The sequence below is a fragment of the Eptatretus burgeri genome, chromosome 11 (genome assembly GCF_056783735.1).
Source record: "Eptatretus burgeri isolate ZD-2024b chromosome 11, Ebu_testis_v1, whole genome shotgun sequence".
Lineage (NCBI taxonomy): Eukaryota > Metazoa > Chordata > Myxini > Myxiniformes > Myxinidae > Eptatretus > Eptatretus burgeri.
In genome coordinates, this window is record NC_140971.1 from 76,609,962 (window position 1) to 76,619,961 (window position 10,000).

At 43.9% G+C, this 10,000-nt stretch overlaps 1 protein-coding gene across 2 annotated transcripts in view; it reads right to left on the reverse strand.

Moving 5' to 3' along the window:
• LOC147017419 (angiopoietin-2-like) overlaps nucleotides 1-10,000 on the reverse strand; it is a 280,361-nt gene that overhangs the window by 224,768 nt on the left and 45,593 nt on the right. Inside the window, exon 1 of one of the 2 annotated variants that reach the window (XM_085847065.1) lies at nucleotides 1,635-1,872. The exons of the other annotated variant lie outside the window; for it this stretch is intronic. The gene's annotated coding sequence lies outside the window, so the exon portion shown is untranslated. Of the gene's footprint in view, nucleotides 1-1,634; nucleotides 1,873-10,000 lie in introns of those variants that run through there. 2 annotated transcript variants of the gene reach the window in all.

The following is a 10,000-nucleotide window of genomic DNA, read 5'->3' on the forward strand; positions in this document are numbered from 1 at the left end:
ACAGCATGGTGAGGTCCATGACAAAGGTTCGATTTCCAGCAGAGAGTGCCTCAAACTTGGAAATAAAAGGGGCAGAAATGCTCGGTCAACGTAAATATGATTGTGTCTGATTGTTGATCATTCATATTGTCATCACATAGCGTAGTTGCAGGTTCCAGGTTCTATCGACCACCTTGCCTGAATAACACCATTACTGGTCTATAACTGCTTCAGCGATCCCATGAGACTCCATGAATGCTGAAGCTCAAATCACATCCTGGTATAGAAAGTTTATGCCAGGATGAGAATTGAGAAGTGTTCCAGCCCCACCCCCACCCCCTGTACACCCTCCTTGGATGTCTTGTTCTATACAACTGTACCCTGAACATTTATCATGAGAAAGTTCCAACCACACAGTCAGCTAAAGACCCACTGGTGCGGACGTTCCGGATATTCATCATGTCACCTGCAAGACCGAGGAGATTACATAGGTGCGGCAAATCGTGCCACCACCTCCCCCTGTGAGGACGTCTTGCTCTTCCTTACTCTCTCCGTTCGCACAATATTGTGCAGGTAATCTTTTGAATCTTGCCTATAAAACTTGAAAAAAAAAATAAAAGATCATTTACTACCGCATCGCCATTTTCTCGCCTGAATGATGTTCAATGACACTATTAAAGGATCTACAATGAGACCAATCACACCGCGGTGGCACTTACATCCCCGACCCACAATGCGGAAGGTGTAAGGTAAAGGTCAGGGTCTCGCTTTGGAAAAAGAAGGAAAATAAATAAACACACCAGTCCTGACGAGTTGTGAATATCATTTTTAACCCTTTGATGTCGTCCACCAAAAAGTAATAGAGGAGACTAAAATGCGCGTGCACTGTCACAACGTGCGTACAAGAGGTGATAATGCGCGTGCATGGGGTGACGATGCACGGGGTGACAATGTACGTGCACGGTCACAATGCGTGTGCAAAAGGTGACGATGCACATGCACATGCACGGTGACAGTGCACGGGGTGACAGTGCACGTACATGGTGACAATGCACCTGCATGGTAACAACGTGCGTACAAGAGGTGATAATGTGTGTGCATGGGGTGACGATGCGCGTGCACGGTCACATTGTGTGTGCAAAAGGTGACGATGCACATGCACCGTCACAATGCGTATGCACGGTGACAGTGCACGGGGTGACAGTGCACGTACATGGTGACAATGCACCTGCATGGTAACAATGTGTGTGCAAGAGGTGACGATGCACATGCACGGTCACACTGCAGGTGCAAAAGGTGACGATGCACATGCACAGGGTCACAATGCACGTACAAGAGGTGACAATGTGCATCCACGCAGTGACTGTGCATGCACAAGTGACAATACGCGTGCACGTGGTCACAATGATGTGCACACGCGGTTCCAATGTGGTTACAGTGCTGTTACAATGCGCACACACGCGGTTACAATGCGCGTGCACATTGTGACAATGAGTACACATGGTTACAATGCGTACAGGTGATTATAATTTATAATGCATGTACATGCGGTTAAATTGGGGTTGTAGTGCGGTTCAAACGTCCACACACGTGTGATTACAATGTGGTTATACAATGTGCACAAATGTGGTTACAATGCACGCGCACTCACTTACAATGTGCAATTTGCTTCCTCTCGTGCGAACGTCGCTCAGCGCCGCGTGTGCATCGCCGGCGGAACAGCAACCGTGATAAAAGGGCCAAATTTACTGCATCCAATGGCAAAGATCAGAGGCGCCCCGGAGGGATGTCGGACTCGCTCCAGATTGGTTTCAGACAGGTTTGTTTTCCTGCACTCGGAGAGGCTCGCGACGGCAGTGCTTGTCGACTTCGCTTTAAACACCCGATCTTACGGGAGGTCTCTCACGAGGAAAAATAGAAATCACAATCGACTACAAGCCACCGGGGTACGGAGTGGGGATTTCATGAGGGTGGGGGTGAGGGTGTGGGGAGAGGGTGAATGCTGTCATTAGGGAGTGCGCTCCACGTTAATAATTTATTAAATGAGAGCCAAAGTTCTACTGACGTGATACAGTTTTCTAGATAACGAGCACGGGTACCCGGCGTTACCCATATATTTTTGTGGGGGCTTAGTAAGGAATGGGGTCGGGGATCATTAACAAGCTCAAATGAGCTAAGATCCTCGTCTTCTTAATGATGACGTCATAAAAACGAATATGACGTCATTGTGATGTATCAGGTTTGTGATAAATTATCTGTGCTCATGCTTGAATTATCTTGATTCCCACAAACAAAATTCAAACAGCTTGCCAAGTTTCGGAGATAATGGTAGAGGCGATTTCCATTAGCGGCGATATTATGGTCAACTTTTTTCTCGGAAGAATTTCCAAAATCGGAGAGCGGTTACTGCCTGCGTGTGGGCTTTCTGCATATACATGGCAAGTTTCACGAAGATCCGATGAAAACTCTGGGTTGTGAAACAAAACATGTCAAAAAATAGGAATGATGTCATAAAAATTGATATGACTCAAAGTGATGTATCATATGTGCGGTAATTAATCTCTGCGAATGCCCTGTTCGATTCCTGCAAACAGAATTCAAAAAGCTTGCCTAGTTTCGGAGATAATTTTTTCGTCGATTTCCATTAGCGGAGATATTTTGACGTCATAACTTTTTTTCTGGGAGGAATTTTCAAAATCGGAGATGGTTACTGTTTGCGCAGGGTATTTTTACATATATATGCCAAGTTTCAGGAAGTTTCGATGAAAACTGTCGGCTGTGAAACAAAAAAGTCCACAAGAAGAAGATGAAGAACAACAACGTGAGTAAGACTTAGAGATCCTCCACGAGGATCATTAAAAATTACCTTTCACATCACTACGAAGGCTTCGGCACTGCGGAGAGATTTGAAAATGGCTCGTCACGAATCCCTGTCCAACTCACAATCCTGTTCGATTTGCGGAAATCCCGTGGAATTGCAACTGTCAAGTGACCATGACAATGAGACCCGAAACCAAGAGATCGCAAAATCAACTTCGCACATTGAGAAATGAGGTTCGTGCAGTAAATGTTTCAGCGTTTTAGGTTTGATTTCAACCCATGAATGAGCACAGATTTTGTTTGGCATCAGATGTGAAGCTTGTGGCCAAGTTTCATCAAAAATTGTGTGTTGGATTCAAGCGATAATGACTGAAGTGTTTATGGACACACTCACTCACTGACTGACTGACTGATTGATTGACTTACCTATGGACACTGCTCAATCGCTTCTCACCGGACTAAAGTCCAAGTGAGCTAACAATACACTTGTTCATCCGTCAATCTGTCCGTGTGTAATGCTCCTTTCCACCCATTGGTTGGACAGCCGACCTGACTACTCACCACAATTGTAACCTGAAAGATCATATGGCTGCTGGCCATTTTGGTGGTACATATTTGACATCAGACTTCTTCGGAGCGATCATATTCACAATCGCCAAGCCCTCCTTATAAGTCTTCCCTTCAATGTAAACAAATAAAGTGACTCAAGAATCATCAAATATCAAAAGGTTGGAGCAAATATAATAGGCATTACAGACTTTGTCAAGGCCACGGTAGGTATAGGTCTCAGGCTTCAGGTGTCAGCCTATTGGCCCGTGTAATTGGAATACATCTGAGCTATATAACACAATCTATTATATATGCACATCGGTAGTGGACATGTTTTTGCTTCAAACCCAGGTTATTTTGTGTATTTTCTGGAGCGATCGATTCAGAGGTCTGCTGCCTATACACTGCCCAAATAACTATCTCATTCTCTCGAGCAAGTGCTTTTAAATTTTAGTTGTTATATTTTACTTAAAAAAAAAAAAATATATATATATATATATATATATATATATATATATATATATATATATATATATATATATATATATATATATATATATATATATATATATATATATATATATATATAACCGGGTGTAGTGGCATGCACCTGTAATCCGGCTACCCGGAGGCTTGGGTTTGAGGATCGCTTGAGGATGGGAGCTCTGCACTGGGCCACACAATGAGAGGGTGAAGGGCAGCCCGGAATCATGGCGAAACCCAATCCTTATCCCTGTGTCGTAAGAGGTAACCAGGGTTGCGTCAGGAAGGGCATCCGGCGTAAAACCTGTGCCAAATCAGTATGCGGATCATAACAGATCCGCTGTGGCGACCCCTAACGGGAGCAGCCGAAAGACGAACAACAACAACATATATATATATATATATATATATATATATATATATATATATATATATATATATATATATATATATATATATATATATATATTGTTGTGGGCCAGGGGTCGGTGGCGAGAACGACCGCTAGATCGGGGAGGTTACGCCGTCTCCCACCAGACTCCCCAGAATTGTAGACCGTCGCTCCGGATAATTCCATGAGCTGGCGGGTCGCTGAACCGACCGTGGACGCAAATATCTCAACCGCGTAGCATAGGGTCTGTTTGTCTAAAACCAATTTACCTAAGTAGCTACGCAATTCAAACTACCGGGGAAGCCACGCCCTCGGAACGCCTGGTCGAACCGGATTTACTCTACCGGCAGCGGTAGAGAAACCTGCCGGGAAACCCCAACCGCTCTTTCCACGCGGGGTCAAACTTGATGAGTAACAGTATAACGCTGCAACGGCCCCTCCCGGGAAACCCCAGCCAGTCCTCCATGCGGGCCCACACTGACGAGTAACAGTATCAACGTTGCAAAGGTACGTTGGTGGTGCAGCAGGTTGGCGGTGGATCGTGAACGGCCGAGGGGCCATGCAGATGGCTTGTTGGTTGTTTGATGTAAAGATTTAATAACCTAACTAAAAGAAGTCGCAACGCACGTTTTTTATTCTCCCACTAGACAAAAGGAAAGGGATCTGACTACGCATGTACTTAACGGGATAACTGACTTTTGGGACCTGTATATTGAGTGCAAATGGTTTCCAGATCCATAACAATAGATACACATCAGAAAGAAGATAACTGGTTTAGTGTCGTTTTTTGGCACAATTATATAATAATAGTTTTGACACTTGACAATTGCAATTCCATGGTAACTTGAGAGTTGCAATTCCACGGGGTTTCCACATATCTCACGGGATTGTGAGTTGGACTGGCGACCGTGATGGGCCATGATATGTAGAGCCATACTGTTGTTGTTTCAATCGCGATTTCTGTGGTCTGTAATGGCGTAATAATAAGGTGGTTAGGGGAGGGAGAAGAATTCAATATTACACCATTTCAATGAGGTCATGACAAAATATGTAATGATCGACGTAAGAATGCCCTTTTACTTTTATGAGCCGGAGGAGGGGAAGGGAAAGGAGGGGGAGGAGAGGACAGAGTTGGGGTTTATGCAAGTGGGAGGGGAGGAGGTGGGGAGGGGGAGTGGGAAGAGCAATGATGGGACAGAGTTGTGAGGTGAAGGTTGATAGTACAGCGGATAAGCTCTCATATTTTAACAAATTGTGCATTTTATGAGAAGCATAAAATTTCGAGCACAGTTAGGTCATACCATAATGCTTATTTTCGGATGTGGAGGGAAGTAAGATTTGACCTCTGAGGGGACAGTGAGAGGTCAAATCCAAGATGGCCACCAGTCACTCGGGTCTAATGTTCAAACGTCCTTAATTTTGGAACAAGACTGCACAGAAAAACATTTACGGTGTCATTTCCAACTAAATTGTGGATGCCCATTCATTTGGTGATACCTTTGAGAATGTCAGAATTCAAGGAAATGAATTTAGGTCAAGGTCAAGGTCAAGGTAAAAATTTATCAAAAAATTAGCAATCAGTTGAAATTTGCAAATGAATACCGAGTGGTGTCATTGTGGCGAATTTAGTTATTTAGCCCCTCAGAGGGTGTGCTTGAGGCGGATGTGGCGCAGTTATGTATCGTGTATATCCATGCTTAGACTAGCTGGGTATAGATGCATTATCTGTAGAGTTCTATGCTTTGTTGACCCTTACCAATAAAGAAATCCTGGATATTGACATGTATCTAAGAAGATAGCCTAGATGTAAAATGTGGTATGGTAGTTGGTGCTTTCATTGTGTTTTTGTCTCCTATGCATGCCATGCATGTTTCCTCAATGAACTCCTATGCATGCCAAGTGAGGTCAGTGAAGGATCAATGTTACTTGCGAGAGTGATTTGTGGTGCTAATGTACGACCGAACCAGAGAGAGCACGGAAGTGAATCATGCCAGGAAACAGCTCTTCACACAGAAGTCTAGAACTCTAGAGAACATTCCTCCAACCCAGGCAGCACTCAAACAGCACATCAAGCGCACTTGCAACCAGGCCAACTGTTGGAACCAGGCATTGGTCCTGGATCCAGAGATGCCAGAGCCATCTGACTGGGGCTGGACAAAGGAAACAACTGGGTGGCAGCCGCTTTGGACCACTCTCCCCGAAGCATCAAAATCGTGCCATGAATTGATCCGCTGTCGCTGTGAGAAAGGATGCACTGGACGGTGCAAGTGTGTCAAAGTTGCGCTCAAGTGCACTGCACTGTGCTTCTGTTCTGGAGGCTGTTAGATTTTGATCACTACCATTACCATCATCATCATTGCTATTAATAAAGTATTAAATAGACTAGCAGCATGGGACTATTCTGTTAATTTTTTTGTATTATTATCCCTATAGTGTCAAAATGGAAGCAAAGTTTCGCTATATTGCATAGGCCCAATCCATTGTCTTTACCAAAAGAATGTCCAAAAGTTTTTAACGTAATTTGACCTTGACCTTGATCGAAATGCATTTCCTTGGCTCCTGGCGATCTCAAAAGTATCACCAAACGAATGGCCATTCTAAACTTAGTTGGAAATGACATCTTAAAAGTTTTTTTACACTGTTTAGTTCCAAAATTAAACACGTTTGAACATTAGACCTGGTGGACTGGCGGCCATCTTGGATTTGACCTCTCACAGTCCTCAGAGGTCAAATCTGACTTCCCTCCACATCTGAAAATAAACCTTATGGTATTCACTAACTGTCAGAAAATTCATGCTTTTCTCATAAAATGCACAATTATTGTGCTTATCCGCTGTACTATGAGGAGTTAGGGGAGAGGGGTAGAGGCCTTTTGGTGGAAAGGGTTGAGGATGTTGAGGAGGTGGGGGGAGAGTTGAGTTGAGAAGTTGTGGTGGGTGTCGGGAGGGGTTGAGAGGCAGATGTTAAGGAGTTGGGGTTTGGGAGATGGTGTTGATGACTTGAGGTTTGGGAAGGGGGGTTGATAATTTGGTGTTTGGGAGTGGGGGTCGATGGCTTGGTGTTGGTGGGGGTGATGGGGGTGGGGGGGGAAGTTGAGGATTTTTAGTCACATTTTACATCATGCGGATGTTCCTCATTCCCTACTAATCCCTTTACAATATTGTTATTATTTCCAGTAAACGGACATTCAAACAGCCAGAACCCAGAAACGGTGACATTTCTGGCGAGGAAAAGAAACATCATATCAATAATTTCAAACAAAAAGGCCCTTTCTCGAGCCGCTTGGCGTCAAGACAAGGTACATAGAAATCCGTGCGCCTTGCACAAGTCTCGACAATTCTCGACTAAGTTGTCATTTGATGTAAAATTAACGAATGCTGATTTTAAAGGAGTTAAATTACGAGCTTTTACCTTGATATCATGTGACTAAACACGCAGAGCCAGTTTCCCTTTATTAACCTGTCACCGAGTGAGCTTACCTGCGTGCACAACGTTTTCGTCGAACAGTCTTCACCTTGTTGTGACGTGTGTATGGTGGGCTTCACGTATGGCATACCATTAGTGTGGCATCGTTGTAATGGTATTCTCCCTTCAAATGCACAAGTTGCATCGTCGGTGAGACAACAGAGTTGAAGGTTTCATATGTCCTTTGTGCCCACCACCTTCCCCGGAACCCGTCCGGTCTAATTGTTAAACTCCTTCGTTAAAACGTCGTTTCCATGACGTTCAAACACCATTCTTCGGAGGTATTATAAAAATCCCTCGAGATAAGGTTATTAAATCCTGCTCGCGTGCTCTTATCCCACCAATGTTTTGGCAACGTGTACGTTGCAGTTCATTATGCATTTTGGGTTCGATTTAATTAAGAACTTCAGCGTAAGTGGAAGAGATGGTCTTTAATATGGCAACCGAGATGGAAAAAAACATTTCCAGAAAGGTTCAAATCTCCTTCATTCTCTATGCCGCGGAGTGTTTGGTTGGGGTGGACGCTTCTGGACCAAGCCCCACTGGAACGGGTTGGCCAGGCCTGACGTTCGACTGTGGTTCTTCAGAGTGCTGGTGCTCCCTCGCCTACTCCTCGCTAAAGACACCGTGGGATCTTTATAACGTCCACCAAGGACCAGTGCTGGCAGACACGTCCTCCTGTTTCACGTCCAACCGATGGAAGACACACACACACACACACACACACACACACACACACACACACACACACACACACACACACGATGATGATGATGATCCAATATGGTGCTTTCGCGGTTTGAAAAATCGATGTAACAATTCGATTTCAGTGCAATTGTTGATCCTGTTGGATAAAGTATAACAACGATATTTGATCTTATATGGAGGGGACGTCCTGCAGAGAGCTAATAGGGCTATATAGGTTATATATTAGGGTAATCATTGCAAACATTGAGAATGCCTATTTAACCAAGGGCTTAGAAAGTAAAGGTTCGTTTGGAAATAAAAAGGTGCTGAGCGGTTTTTAAAGGGGTCCACTTCGACAGAAATTGTAAACACCATTAGGTGATCTCTTCTCCAAGGATGTGGAATAAACTTTCGTTTTAAGATGTCATCCCAAAGCTGAAGGTAGAGAGTTGTAAAACAACTTCTGGAGGTCTAGAAAACGTTTTCTGGATGAAAAAGTAAGTAATTGATCTGCTAAATGAAAGTGGAGACACCGCAGGAGTGTGTGTTCCATTACCAAGCAGCTAGCTATCTCTCCCCAAGCCAGCCGTTCCTTATCAACCGTTTCAAATGGAGTGCTTGTTTAGCGCTTAAGCAACTTGGCGAGTGCTCTGCAAGAAACTTGGTAACTGAACATACCCATGGGGTGTGTGCAGTTACCAAGCAGCGAGCTAACATTTGCCAAGCCAGCCGTTCCTTCCCAACGGTTTTGAATGGAGTGCTTGCTTGAGTGCTTAAGCCACTTAGTGAGTGCTCTACAAGAAACTTGGGAACTGAATACACCCCTGGTGCTTTGCAAAAAAATACCAAACCAAATAAAAAATTCATACATCAAATTTTAAAAATTATCAGCTCTTACACAAACTTCTCATAAGATCTGATAACATTCTTATCAGATTTCCATCATATCTCATGAGAAATCGTAAATTACCAGGTATTCAGCCAATTATTTTTTATCCATTGTGATGTCAGACCCTGAACGATTTTCATTTGGCCAAGGCAAGGGAGGAACCCAATTGCTATTGTTAGCCTGGAACAGCAGAGGTGCTGCACTGGAAAGGAATCGTACCGGGCAAAGACACAGGATGTTTTTGTGCTGCACGCATGCGATACCCGAGCCAGGCTCCCAGCACGCGTTAACCTCAAAGCCTTGTTTTCATGACAGGCACTTAAACACCTGTGCGGAATATAAACAAGGCTTTGGAATTGCACGGAACTTCGAGTTTCCTTTCCCACAAGAACCATGTGCAATTCCTTTGTCGTGTAAAAATTCCGTTTGCTGATGGGGCTGTCTATTTATTGTGTACACATATCAGCAGTGGTTGCAGTTGTCTCGTCTCACCTGACGTTGGATTTGTACCTGACTCAGTGGGGTGGCAGATCAAAACTGTATCTGGACACAGTGGAGATGCTTCCAGAAGCCATCACCACCTACTCTATCAGGCATGTCTCTTAATGCAAAGTGTTTTCACACGTAATCCACACGATATTTTATTGGACAATTGAAATATAATTCTCGAGCATGTAAATGTGGTGAAACAAGTAATAAAAACATTTTTTTCATGAAAAAGGATGGAGGGATGTTAT